Source organism: Littorina saxatilis, linkage group LG10 (assembly GCF_037325665.1).
Source record: "Littorina saxatilis isolate snail1 linkage group LG10, US_GU_Lsax_2.0, whole genome shotgun sequence".
NCBI lineage: Eukaryota > Metazoa > Mollusca > Gastropoda > Littorinimorpha > Littorinidae > Littorina > Littorina saxatilis.
Window position 1 is genome coordinate 49,422,034 of NC_090254.1, and position 14,759 is coordinate 49,436,792.

Sequence of the window (14,759 nt, forward strand, 5' to 3'; positions counted from 1 at the left end):
CAGGGTTATTGGTTTTTCAAGCCGGCGAATTTAGGCAAAATGACAACACTGAACAATATCTTTCTTTTAACCTCGGTCTACACTTTGGGAGTTTAGAAAACAATTGGTGGCAAAGACCTATGCTGCATTATTAGTTGACAAACGGGCAAATGAATCCACAAAAAGACAGACAATAGTATTCTTCCTTCTACATGCCAGCAGGGGAGAGCAATCCGGTATTACATCACCGGGCAATATCTGGCAAGCAGCTAATCGGCGAACTAACTTCCACCCCTCTTCAATACAAAAGTGTGTGGGCTGCATTTTGTGTCCGGAATTGTCCATTTTGTGTAGACACAGTATTCCCCCTTACCCTGCAGGGTATTACCCCCCCCCCCCCCCACCCTTACCCTGCCTGGCATTGTGAAACATTACCTGTAAGCTGTTAGAAGAACACAGTTACCCCCCCCCCCCCACCCTTACCCTGCCTGGCATGCATTGTGAAACATTACCTGTAAGCTGTTAGAAGAACACAGTTACCCCCTCCCCCCCCCCCTTACCCTGCCTGGCATTGTGAAACATTACCTGTAAGCTGTTAGAAGAACACAGTTACCCCCCCCCCCCCCCTTACCCTGCCTGGCATTGTGAAACATTACCTGTAAGCTGTTAGAAGAACACAGTTACCCCCCCTCCCCCAACCCTGCCTGGCATTGTGAAACATTACCTGTAATTCAGGAACACAGAATTGACCTTAGTCCTTCCCCGTCCCAAGCCCACCCCGGTCTATAGCAACGAGCACGATGCGCGTAGCGAACCAATCTCTACTGAACTTGGACATTTTCTACTCGAAGTCAAAGAACCTTGTGCCGTGTTGCTGGAGTTACGCCCTGTATTATCTAAACGCTGATTGGCTGTACGTGTTGGTGCGCGGAAATATCGAAACATGTATTATATGTAATGTTTATACCCATGGCCATGTCGATCTATGTTATTTCCACACATTTGATGACATATTTTTTGTCCGTGAATAACAAACTCTTCCTTTGAACGGAAAAAGTGAAACATGTGTCTGTGTTATTCTCGATCGGTCTGTCACTCTGTCTCTGTTGTTACCTCCCCTCTCTCTCTCTCTCTCTCTCTCTCTCTCTCTCTCTCTCTCTCTCTCTCTCTCTCTCTCTCTCTCTCTCTCTCTCTCTCTCTCTCTCTCTCTCTCTCTCTCCTCCCCCTGTGCGCGTACGTGTATGTGTGTTAATGTGTGCGTGCGTGCGTGCGTGTGTGTATGTGTGTATCTGTGTGTGTGCGTGCGTGTGTATGTTGGTCAAATTATGTGTGCGTGCGTGTGGTTATGTGTGCGTTGGTGTGTTTGTGTATGTGGTTGTGTGTGTGTGTGTGTTTTCTGTCTATCTGTCTCTGTCTCTGTCTCTCTCTGTCTCTTTCTCTCTGTCTCTGTCTCTCTCTCTATCTCTCTCTCTCTTTCTCTCTCTCTCTCTCGTGTCTGTATGTGCGTGTGTTATATATAATTCATGAAGGAATTTTTACAAACACATATTTCTCTGTTATATATAATTTTCAAGCATTGCTAAAGAATCCTAATGCATCTTAAAAATCATGTCTTATTGGTTGCTTGACATGTTAATTATGGTAAATATGTCATTTGTACTATAGTTAAACTTATATTATATTTCTTCTTGTTTGTTACCCCTCAATGGGCGAGGGCCGGATGAAAACAAGCATATGTATATGTCACGGTAGAACCAGCGATCTGGCAGAATCGCCGATTCTACCAGTAGAAAGTCCGATAAGACTTTCTACCGGTAGAAAGTCCGATCAAAGTTTCTACCAGTAGAATCGCCGATTCTCCTCGTAAAAAGATTGATCGGACTTTCTACCGGTAGAAACTCCGATCGGACTTTCAGCTGGTAGAATCGGCGACTCTACTGGTAGAAAGTCTGATCGGAGTTTCTACCGGTAGTATCGGCGATTCCACCAGTAGAATTGACGATCGGCGATTCTACCGGTTGGCAATGTTTGATGTTTGTTGATTTTTGTATTGGTACTGTTGTACTGTAGAGTCGTAGAGTTCGTAAAATTTGTCCCTCTGCTCTTGACCGTCCATTTTCTTTGCTCGAATTACAAAGAGATCCAAGTTTCAACTGTTTGACAAATTGTATCCCACACGGACAGAAGGTCGATGTTAATTTCAATTCTTGTGAACATTGTGAGCAATTGATAATGCACCACTAACACGAGATTTTCACCAGTGATTTATTACTTTTTAAATCTCGTGAACAGTGTTGACATCTGTAGAAAGTCCGATTCATCTCGTGAAAACATTAATCGGACTTTCTACCGGTAGAAAGTCTGATCAATGTTTTTACGAGAAAAATCAGACTTTCTACCAGTAGAACGACCGATCGTAGTTTCTACTGGTAGAAAGTCCGATCTGAGTTTCTACCGGTAGAATCGCTGATTCTTCTCGTAAAAACATCGATCGGACTTTCTACCGGTAGAAACTCCGATCGGGCTTTCTACTGGTAGAATCGGCGATTCTACCAGATCGCTGGTTCTACCGTGACATATATATATAGATAGAAGCGTGTTCCCTCCCGCATTAGAGGTGTGTGAGTTTAGCTATTCAGTGCACCCTGAATAAAACCTGACGGCACAATTTAAATTACAGGCTGTGAGTCGATCGTGCGTGGAGTGACACAGAGCTCTGTCAATCATCGACCCACTGGTTGGTGTCAGTGTTGTTAGAATGGTATTGGCAACCAGGACTGTCCCAGTTTACTGAATGCAGGCTTCGAGACGCGTCTGTATACACTGAAGTGATTCGATCGATTAGGCGTGTTATTTGCAGGCCGGTCTTAAAAAAAACGAATAATTATTGTTTTGTTGTGTTTCCTGGTGTACAGCTATCGACGAAGGTGAGCACACAATTACTGTTTGTGGGTCTTCAAAACTTAATCTTGTTTATGTGTGGTTTTCTTGTGTACGACTATCGACGAAGGTAATCATACAATGTGCAGGCCTTTTCAGCTGAATCTTGTTTTTATGTGTGTTTCTTGTATACGGCTTTTGACGAAAAGTGAGCACATAATTACTGTTTTTGATTAATCGAGTATGATTCTTATTCTTTAGTTTTTTTTTTGTCTGACTTTTGTTACTGGAGTAGTGAACTATCCTTGCGTGTGCACTAGAGCGGTCCTCGTCACGCACTGCAGGCAGAATAGTGCGGAGGCATAGACGAAGGCTAAAACAAATCGCAGATGTAAGTTGAAAACATTCAAGATGTCAAATCGTGGTAAATAAGTCGTACACAATTACAGTCGATGCAACTTTCGTCCTCACTTATGTCGGGCTGAATTAAGGAATAGAGTTCTTAACTGTGAGGGTCGTTAGGCGCAAATAATCTGTGTTAAATCGCACTCAGTTTTACTCTGTTCGCTACTAGGTTTGGAATAATGACTATACACACCAGTAGTATCTCATAGGCACAGAGTTGTCTGAAAGTTCAATTATTCTAAGTAGATCGCGGTAGCCTGCACAAACGGTGATTATTGATGCACCGTTTCTATATACTTCCATTCCTGTCTCTGACAACTGCAAACATCGTTGGTATTTGATACACTACGAATTCACTTGTCTAAAATCCAAAACCATTGCCTGTTACGACATTTCGCTTGAACAATAATGTATAGAAACCCATGGCTTTTGTACAATCACTTGTCTTTTAAAAACATGCAGATTCCGTTCATACACCATGTTTCCGTTCGTACAAAAGTGCATGTTTCCGTTCGTACGAAAAGCGTTTCCGTTCGTACACATTCGTTAGATCAGAGTGTGCGTGCGTGCGTGCGTGCGTGTGTGTGTGCTTGAAACAGTCGGCTTTGGAGTTTATTGTCAGAATAGGGAATTGATTAGTTTCGTATCAATCAGGACCGCACCTCTAGAGTTCCACCTTTTGCTTCAATACCAACTAGTTCTAAAACGTGTCCCTGATTCTCCTTGCGTCCGTCTCTCCCGGCGTCTCTCTGTCTGCCTGTCTCTGTCTGTCTGTCTGTCTGTCTGTCTCTCTCTCTCTGTCTCTCTCTGTCTATGTCTATGTCTCTGACTCTGTCTCTCTGTCTGTCTCTGTCTCTCTTCCGTCTGTCTGTCTGTCTTTTAGTCTCTCTGTCTTTCGTTACTCCTGATTGGTCTTTCGGTGTCTAACTTCACTTTATTCAGAGACACGATTAGACCGTATGACGCGCGTTTCATAACGCAATGTCGTTGTGACACCACGATCACATTTCACACGATTGTCATTGGAGCAGTCACGCGATCTGCACACATTGCTTAGCACCTTTAGCTTTTTGTCCTGGTGTGCAGCGAGCCCTTTGAGCTGGACTCAAATATAACTCGCTGAGTCATACAAGGAAGATTCTAGTTCAGTTAGCTTTCAGGAGAAAGAGAGAGAGAGAGAGAGAGAGAGAGAGAGAGAGAGAGAGAGAGAGAGAGAGAGAGAGAGAGAGAGAGGGGGGGAGAGAGAGGTGGAGAGAATGAGAGAGAGATAAAGAGAGAGAGAGAGAGAGAGGGGGGGAGAGAGAGGTGGAGAGAATGAGAGAGAGATAAAGAGAGAGAGGGGGGGAGAGAGAGGTGGAGAGAATGAGAGAGAGGGGGGGGAGAGAGAGAGGGGGAGAGAGAGGTGGAGAGAATGAGAGAGAGGGGGGGGAGAGATAGAGGGGGAGAGAGAGAGGGGGAGAGAGAGGTGGAGAGAATGAGAGAGAGATAAAGAGAGAGAGGGGGGGAGAGAGAGGTGGAGAGAATGAGAGAGAGGGGGGGGGGAGAGAGAGAGGGGGAGAGAGAGGTGGAGAGAATGAGAGAGAGGGGGGGGAGAGAGAGAGGGGGAGAGAGAGAGGGGGAGAGAGAGGTGGAGAGAATGAGAGAGAGGGGGGGGAGAGAGAGAGGGGGAGAGAGAGGTGGAGAGAATGAGAGAGAGGGGGGGAGAGAGAGAGGGGGAGAGAGAGGTGGAGAGAATGAGAGAGAGGGGGGGGAGAGAGAGAGGGGGAGAGAGAGGTGGAGAGAATGAGAGAGAGGGGGGGAGAGAGAGAGGGGGAGAGAGAGGTGGAGAGAATGAGAGAGAGGGGGGGAGAGAGAGAGGGGGAGAGAGAGGTGGAGAGAATGAGAGAGAGGGGGGGGAGAGAGAGAGGGGGAGAGAGAGAGGGGGAGAGAGAGGTGGAGAGAAGGAGAGAGAGATAAAGAGAGAGAGGGGGAGAGAGAGGTGGAGAGAATGAGAGAGAGGGGGGGGGAGAGAGAGGGGGGGGAGAGAGAGGTGGAGAGAATGAGAGAGAGATAAAGAGAGAGAGAGAGGGGGGGAGAGAGAGGTGGAGAGAATGAGAGAGTGGGTGAGAGAGAGACAGAGAGAGATGATGATGATGATGGAACTTTATTTTTCAAAGATAGAGGTTTAAGGCGACGCCTTTTCTTACAACCGGTCCTTACTTCTAATACAAATGTCTAATAAATGATAAACAAGTAAAGCAACATGACAAATAAACAAATTAAACGAACGACCCAGCAAACAATCGACAAGTAAGCAAACAAGCAATTAAACACAAACAACAAAATGACAAAGTAAGCAACATACAACATGCAACATGTTAATTGAGGTTACACATGTAAAGTGATCGACGGTAAAATTCACACAATACCAACGTTTACACTAATGCTTACAATGATTATAATTATAGTGATTATATCATATCGGGCCCTATTGCTACGCTGAAAACACAATAGCTGGTAAGGTAGATTATTAACAGCTGTAATTGTGTTTTTTTAGCGTAGCAATAGGGTCCGATATTTAGACGAGACAAGTATAATGCGACGAGTCGAAGACGAGTCGCATTATACTTGTTCGAGTCTAAATATCGGACCCTATTGCTACGCTGAAAACACAATAGCGATTATATAGCTGTTCGGACCTTGATTTGTTGTTCCAAACTTACAAAATGACAGTTTTTGAGTCGATGCGTTGATCTCAGGTTTTGATAGCAGACAAACTTCTTACGCGCATCATGTTCGCGCAGACATGCACACCGCTACACGCTTTCTGACTTTGGAAGAAAAACTGACTCCAAGTGCATTCGACTTCACAACACAGTTGTTGAAACAGCTTTTTAAGTTGTCAGTGTATGCTGTTGTCGATAGAAACATCGCCGTGGTACAGATGGGTAAACCGGAATCATGCGTCGGCATTTTTCTCAATATGCTTTTGGATATTGAGAAAAATGGCCGACTTCCGTGGCATTATGCTTTGATAATCGGAAGAGCCCATCCAATCACAGCCCCCGAATTCCCCCACGTGTTCATCAGAATAGCTATATATAATGATCATGCAGAGCTTGTTTAAAACTCTTTAGTGAGGTTAATGATCTTATTACACACGGAATGGAGTTCCACACCATAGAGCCAGAGAAGGCTTGACTAGTTTTGAACAGATCAATCCTGGGTATTCGTGGTAGAAAATTGATAGACCCGTACCTTTCGGTGACTCTGTGAAATAGGTCCTGAATATAGTTGGGCACTTCGCCATGATATACTTTGTACATCATTACAGTCTTATTAAACTGTAACTGTTTAACTAGCGGAAGGTAGTTTAGATTCTTTAACTTCAAATCAGCTGATAATTGTGGACCATTTAACATGAGTTTAGCTGCCCGACGATGTAGAGAGTTTAATTTTTTCATGTGAATATCAGAGACGCCATCCCAAAGAGTTGATGCGTAATTAATATGGGATAAGATGTGGGCATGATAAAATAGTTTTAGTGTTGCGATATCGACATATTGCTTTAACTTTGATAGCAGAAACAAATTCTTGGATACTTTTTGACAAATATAATGTACATGAGATTGCCATTTTAATTCTCGATCGACTATCACACCCAAAACACGATGTTCCGTTACCTGCTGAACAGGTTGTGATTCCAGAGAAAGATTTAAATTAAGAGGTCGTGATTGGTGTTTTTGTCTTGTTGTTATAATCATGCTTTTTGTCTTCCCTGGGTGCACTATCATAACATTCTGGTTACACCAATTGTTGCCTTCATTCAGACTAGACTGTAAGGAAACTTCAATTTCTTGAACAGTCCTATAGCTTGTGTGAAGCGTCGAATCATCTGCAAAAAATTCCGTTTTAACTTTTGAATTAGATATATGAAGGGGGAGGTCATTAATGAATACACAAAACAAAATAGGCCCTAAAACTGACCCCTGAAGAGAAAGAGAGAGAGAGAGTGGTGTGGGGATCCATACAAATTCACACTTAGCTTGAGGCTGACATTTTTTCTAAATGTTTATACACTGCTTCAGACAACTTGTTTCTCTTCTTCTCCTTCCTTTTCCTTGTTTTTCTCGTCTGTTCTATTCTCTGTCGCCTTTTTCCGAATAGCCTGGTGCTTAAAGCAACATGGAAAAAGAAAACAACCCATCAACTGTGTGATCGCCAATCTCATTATCTTTATCTGTTGTTGCTTTGTCTCCTTCCTTTTCTTTCTTCCTCTTTTTAGTCCGCTTTGTTTGTTTTCTCTTCTTCCTCTTCCTCTCTTTCCTCCTTTTTCCTCTTCCTCGTCTGACGGGCGCAATGGTTTAGCCGGCCTCCAAAGCGGAAAGTCGTGGGTTCGAATCCCGGCCGCGCCTGCTGGGTTACGGGTGGAGATGTTTCCGATCTCCCAGGTCAACTTATGTGCAGACCTGCTATTGCCTTATCCCCCTTCGTGTGTACACGCAAGCACAAGACCAAGACAGTGCGCACGGAAAAGTTTCTGTAATGCATGTCAGAGTTCGGTGGGTTGTGGAAACACGAAAATACCCAGCATGCTTCCCCAGAGAGCGGCGTATGGCTGCCTAAATGGCGGGGTAAAAACGGTCATGTACGTTTCAGCCCATGAACGCAGAAGAAGAAGACGAAGAAGAAGAAGAAGCAGAAGAAGTCTTCCTCGTCTGATCGTGTTGGTGTTTTGCCATCCTCACCCGTTTTATGCGGGGTTTTGTTCTGCCCTCTTCCTCTTCTGCCTGCTTTTATTCGTCTTCTTGGACTGTCTTCTCTGTTTCCTTTTTCTCTCTTCCTTCTCTTTGAGGCGGACCAGAATTGAGCCCGAAGTCGACTTCGAGAAGTCTTTTTACCCAAAACTCAGTGCTGAAGCTCAATTAAGGACAGGCTTTATAGTCTTCGTCATCCATTTTCTTTCATTCTCCTTTCTTTACTTCTAATGCCTGTCTTACACTGTGCCGAATATCCTTGCGAATATGATCAGGTTGTAATCGGCAAATAAAGAGACGAGTGGACAGGAACAAATACTGACAATTCGAAACCTTAACGATCCTTGCGAGTTCATACAAATCCTTATATACGAATGTCTTGCGGATGCATTACGAACGTTGCGAGTGGCCTTGCGAGTGTTGCGAGTGTTTGCAAACATATTACAAATAAAGCGATTATGCAATTCGCATTGTTCGTAATACTGCTCTTACACTGTACCGAATGTCCCTTGCGAATATAATTCGCCAATAATTCGTAATGATCGGCACATCGTCGCAAGACATTCGTAAATGTTCTTGACCATTCGCCACCATTCGTCCCCTAATATTCGCAATTAGTATATTCTAATTTTTTGCAACGTAGTTGTAAGTTTTCACACGCCTTTCGTAATCATCGTAAAGGTATTCGTAGCGCTCGCAAGGCATTCGCAGTGATCGGTACACATTCGCAAGCACTCGCAACCATTCGTAAGACATTCGCAAGAAATGTATATGAACATCTTGTCTTCGGCAAACAAAAGAGACGAATGGACAGGACAAATATTGACCATTTGAAGCCTTACGACTGGTTCCGAATGTTTTACGAATGGTTTCGAGTGCTTGCGAATGTCTACCGATTATTGCGATTGCATACGAATCCATATTCGCAAGAGTATTCGGCACAGTGTAAGACAGGCATAACGAATGTTTGCGAATACATTGCGAGTGTTACGAATACATGACTTCCTTGCGAATGTAACCGAGTGCCGAAACACTACGATCACCTCGGGAGGCGAAGTGCAATCAAACAGGTTTGAAAATGTTAGGGCTAATTTCTTAGCCCTATAAAAACTGTTATGCAAACCCGAAGGTTTCCATGAACATACAGACAATCGGAAACCACCAGACCCCATCACAAACAGATTTCCACAATCCACGGGTGTTGACTTTTAAAGACCAACAACTCGGGTGCAGAGTCTGCTGTGAAAGGAGCGGTAGCCTCCCCTGTCACAATCGCCCCCGTTTGAATGAACTTCGTCCCGAAGTTCCGAACCGGGGGACCACTGTCCATCCCAAGTTCGCAGAATGGGAACAGCACGAAAATGTTCAGTGGTCATATTATGCCATTACCTGAACATATCATGCCGAGTCCCATCCCTGCTCGCAAGCGCCAGATGTAACCGAGTGCCGAAACACTACGATCACCTCGGGAGGCGAAGTGCAATCAAACAGGATTAAAAATGTTAGGGCTGTTAAACAGCTTTTTGTTATTTCATTCGTATACAACAAAAAGAAGTTTGAGGTTTTTTTTAAATTTTGAACAAGACTACTTATGAAGAAGACCAAAACACAACATCAACGGAAAACTAGAAACAACTGAAGATCTAAGATGCAACAAGGGGAGAAGCAGAGAACAGCTAATCCGCACAACGCGAGCAGACGACAGCGAAGTTTTCAGTTTGGGTGAATGGTATCGCTTGTCTCGTCATGAAGCGAATTTTTCAACCTCAGTTATAAACGACTACATGAATGTTAGTGCCATGGGTTGTACATCAATACTTCAGAGGGGAAGTGGGGTATTTACGGTGTGGAGTTACGAGATAAGAAAGTCGGCCATTTTCGTCAATATGCTTTTGGATATTGAGAAAAATGGCCGACTTCCGTAGCATTATGCTTTGATAATCGGAAGAGCCCATCCAATCACAGCCCCCGAATTCCCCCACGTGTTCATCAGAATAGCTATATTATAAGATGTTTGATGGGTTGTTGACAGACCAGCTTTTTTGTCGGTCCGAGGCGGAGCATAATCGTCTTTTGTTTCATATGTATTGACCTCGGCCTTCGGCCTTGGTCAATAAATATGAAACAAAAGTCGATATATGCACCCCGAGGACTGAAGAAAAACCTTGTCTTACAACAATGAACCACCAGGCATCGTTTTTGTCGTCATTTTGGTAGTGAGAACGTAAGTGCACAATCAACATAGGGAGCCATGCTTTGAAACACGAGTTCCGTTTTGATAATTCATATTTTTGGGCCCCACCACGTTGTTGCAATCAAAGCTGGCGTGTGAACGCAACTTGCTGTGTTTTGAGTTCATAAAATGTTGAGATAAGTAGTGTCAGGTTTGAGGATGCACAGTTCTGTAGGTTCCTCCCAGTATTCCACCCCCTCGGTTTTCAGTTGTAAATCAGTATTATAAGCTTAGTGATCGAATGTGGAAGCTACGTTGGGTCAAAGGTCACAAAAGATTTGCATCGTGTAGCACGGCACGTTGGGTCAAAGGTCACAGAAGATTTGCGTCGTGCAGTGAAGGAAAGAATCGCGATTTTGTTTCCGACGCATTGCCTCTTTGTTTTTCTTTGGACCTGTCATTCTGCTTGCTCGGCTTTGTTAGATGTTTGCATATCTTGTTGCTATGTTCTTTGCTTTTATTATTATTTCTTATTTGCGCTTCGTTTATCAATACAACGTCTTGTGCACAGGTAATTATGTGTGTGTCAGGGGTTTGACTTGACGTTCGTGTTTCTCCGAACGTCTGTGTATCGAAACACAGATACACGCACTCCATGACTTTCTAAGAAGACGGAACATATCGCTAGGTTTCATTTATTTGTGATGAATTTATGACCTTTCATGAAGTAGTTTTGTTTTTTGTTTACTTTTGCCAGTTCGCCAGTTCGATTTTGGAACTTTGCAAAGCAGTGTCGACCTCTGTTTAGGTCTGGGTAAACGCCCATGAAAAAAGCCGAAGAATCCCCGAGCGTTTCTATTGGGTTTGCTTTTGATTATCAATGTATAACCTTCTTCCTGCAACTATGGTAACCGGGGATGTATTACATGGGGAACATGAGATTTATTTCCCAGGTGGCTGTTAATGAAAACTCGTGAAAATGATGACAACTCTACTTGTTGTTTACCACTGGACCCACTGTGACCTAAACTTACCGACACACCGTGTGAAAGACACTATACACTGACATCAAAAGAGATTGTGATAATGTTGAACTTTCGCGCTGTAAATGTATACGTCACAATCAAGTGACATTTTTGACTTATTTTTCATGCAAGTCCCTTAAATCAGACCAAATCATATTTATCGTTAAATTAATTGACAGATTAAGCTCCAAACTTCAGCATAATCAATTAATTTTGTCATTTATTTCTCTGACTTTGAGCTTTACCCGCAGAGAAACCAATACGAAAAATCCGGTTTCTTAGGAGTTAGGCGGAGATGTTCAGGAATAGACTGCTGGTAGCGTTTCTGTCCACGGGTTGAGTGTCAGCAGTGTCGTCTTGATGATTGTTCATTTCGTGTTAGCAGTGTCGGCTTGAAGATTGTTCATTTCGTGTTAGCAGTGTCATCTTGATGATTGTTCATTTCGTGTTAGCAGTGTCGGCGTGATGATTGTTCATTTTGTGTTAGCAGTGTCGTCTTGATGATTGTTCATTTCGTGTTAGCAGTGTCGTCTTGATGATTGTTCATTTCGTGTTAGCAGTGTCGTCTTGATGATTGTTCATTTCGTGTTAGCAGTGTCGGCTTGATGATTGTTCATTTCGTGTTAGCAGTGTCGGCTTGGTGATTGTTCATTTCGTGTTAGCAGTGTCGGCTTGGTCATTGTTTATTTCGTGTTAGCAGTGTCGGCGTGATGATTGTTCATTTCGTGTTAGCAGTGTCGTCTTGACGATTGTTCATTTCGTGTTAGCAGTGTCGTCTTGATGATTGTTCATTCCGTGTTAGCAGTGTCGTCTTGGTGATTGTTCATTCCGTGTTAACAGTGTCGTCTTGATGATTGTTCATTTCGTGTTAGCAGTGTCGGCGTGATGATTGTTCATTTCGTGTTAGCAGTGTCGGCTTGGTGATTGTTCATTTCGTGTTAGCAGTGTCGGCTTGATGATTGTTCATTTCGTGTTAGCAGTGTCAGCTTGACGATTGTTCATTTCGTGTTAGCAGTGTCGTCTTGGTGATTGTTCATTTCGTGTTAGCAGTTTCGGCGTGATGATTGTTCATTTCGTGTTAGCAGTGTCGGCGTGATGATTGTTCATTTCGTGTTAGCAGTGTCGGCTTGATGATTGTTCATTTTGTGTTAGCAGTGTCGGCGTGATGATTGTTTATTTCATGTTAACAGTGTCGGCTTGATCATTGTTCATTTCGTGTTAACAGTGTCGGCGTGACGATTGTTCATTTCATGTTAGCAGTGTCGGCTTGACGATTGTTTATTTCGTTTTAGCAGTGTCGGCGTGATAATTGTTCATTTCGTGTTACAGTCTCGGCGTGATAATTGTTCATTTCGTGTTAGCAGTGTCGGCGTGATGATTGTTTATTTCGTTTTAGCAGTGTCGGTTTGATGATTGTTCATTTCGTGTTAGCAGTGTCGGTTTGATGATTGTTCATTTCGTGTTAGCAGTGTCGGTTTGATGATTGTTCATTTCGTGTTAGCAGTGTCGTCTTGACGATTGTTCATTTCGTGGTAGCAGCCTTGGCTTGATGATTGTTCATTTCGTGTTAGCAGTGTCGTCTTGATGATTGTTCATTTTGTGTTAGCAGTGTCGGCGTGATGATTGTTCATTTTGTGTTAGCAGTGTCGTCTTGATGATTGTTCATTTCGTGTTAGCAGTGTCGTCTTGATGATTGTTCATTTCGTTTTACAGTCTTGGCTTGATGATTGTTAATTTCGTGTTACAGTGTCGGCTTGATGATTGTTCATTTCGTGTTAGCAGTGTCGGCTTGACGATTGTTCATTTCGTGTTACAGTCTCGGCTTGACGATTGTTCATTTCGTGTTAGCAGTGTCGGCGTGATGATTGTTCATTTCGTGTTAGCAGTGTCGGCGTGATGATTGTTCATTTCGTGTTAACAGTGTCGGCGTGAAGATTGTTCATTTCGTGTTAGCAGTGTCGGCTTGGTGATTGTTCATTTCGTGTTAGCAGTGTCGTCTTGGTGATTGTTCATTTCGTGTTAGCAGTGTCGGCTTGATGATTGTTCATTTCATGTTAGCAGTGTCGACTTGACGATTGTTCATTTCGTGTTAGCAGTGTCGACTTGACGATTGTTCATTTCATGTTAGCAGTGTTGGTTTGATGATTGTTCATTTCGTGTTAGCAGTGTCAGTTTAATGATTGTTCATTTCATGTTAGCAGTGTCGTCTTCAACATTGTTCATTTCGTGTTAGCAGTGTTGGTTTGACGATTGTTCATTTCGTATTAGCAGTGTTGGTTTGATGATTGTTCATTTCGTGTTAGCAGTGTCGACTTAATGATTGTTCATTTCGTGTTAGCTGTGTCGTCTTGATGATTGTTCATTTCATGTTAGCAGTGTCGTCTTCAACATTGTTCATTTCGTGTTAGCAGTGTCGGTTTAATGATTGTTCATTTCGTATTAGCAGTGTTGGTTTGATGATTGTTCATTTCATGTTAGCAGTGTCGTCTTCAACATTGTTCATTCCGTGTTAGCAGTGTCGTCTTGGTGATTGTTCATTTCATGTTAGCAGTGTCGTCTTCAACATTGTTCATTTCGTGTTAGCAGTGTCGGTTTAATGATTGTTCATTTCGTGTTAGCAGTGTCGACTTAATGATTGCTTATTTCGTGTTAGCAGTGTCGACTTGATGATTGTTCATTTCATGTTAGCAGTGTCGTCTTGAACATTGTTCATTTCGTGTTAGCAGTGTCGGCTTGGTGATTGTTCATTTTGTGTTAGCAGTTTTGGTTTGACGATTGTTTATTTCATGTTAGCAGTGTCGGCTTGACGATTGTTCATTCCGTGTTAGCAGTGTCGGCTTGACGATTGTTCATTCCGTGTTAGCAGTGTCGGCGTGATGATTGTTCATTTCGTTTTGGCAGTGTCGGCTTGATGATTGTTCATTTCGTGTTAGCAGTGTCGGCTTGACGATTGTTTATTTCGTGTTAGCAGTGTCGGCTTGACGATTGTTCATTTCGTGTTGGCAGTGTCGGCTTGACGATTGTTAATTTCGTGTTAACAGTGTCGGCTTGACGATTGTTAATTTCGTGTTAGCAGTGTCGGCTTGACGATTGTTAATTTCGTGTTAGCAGTGTCGGCTTGACGATTGTTAATTTCGTGTTAGCAATGTCGGCTTGACGATTGTTAATTTCGTGTCAGCAGTGTCGGCTTGATGATTGTTAATTTCGTGTTAGCAGTGTCGGCTTGATGATTGTTCATTTCGTGTTAGCAGTTTCGGCTTGACGATTGTTCATTTCGTGTTAGCAGTGTCGGCTTGGTGATTGTTCATTTCGTGTTAGCAGTGTCGGCTTGGTGATTGTTCATTTCGTGTTAGCAGTGTCGGCTTGATGATTGTTCATTTCGTGTTAGCAGTGTCGGCTTGACGATTGTTCATTTCGTGTTAGCAGTGTCGGCTTGATGATTGTTCATTTCGTGTTAGCAGTGTCGGCTTGACGATTGTTCATTTCGTGTTAGCAGTGTCGTCTTGGTGATTGTTCATTTCGTGTTAGCAGTGTCGGCTTGGTGATTGTTCATTTCGTGTT

General features: G+C 43.2%; 2 protein-coding genes across 5 annotated transcripts in view; both read left to right on the forward strand.

Annotated features, from left to right (window-relative positions):
- LOC138978997 (uncharacterized) overlaps window positions 1-14,759 on the forward strand; it is a 59,160-nt gene that overhangs the window by 32,267 nt on the left and 12,134 nt on the right. For 3 of the 4 annotated variants that reach the window (XM_070351806.1, XM_070351807.1, XM_070351809.1), the window contains one exon: window positions 1-442. This exon is cut by the window's left edge and continues 1,059 nt beyond it. The exons of the other annotated variant lie outside the window; for it this stretch is intronic. The gene's annotated coding sequence lies outside the window, so the exon portion shown is untranslated. Of the gene's footprint in view, window positions 443-14,759 lie in introns of those variants that run through there. 4 annotated transcript variants of the gene reach the window in all.
- LOC138979001 (uncharacterized) overlaps window positions 1-14,759 on the forward strand; it is a 35,269-nt gene that overhangs the window by 11,415 nt on the left and 9,095 nt on the right. The gene's annotated exons all lie outside the window — the stretch shown is intronic.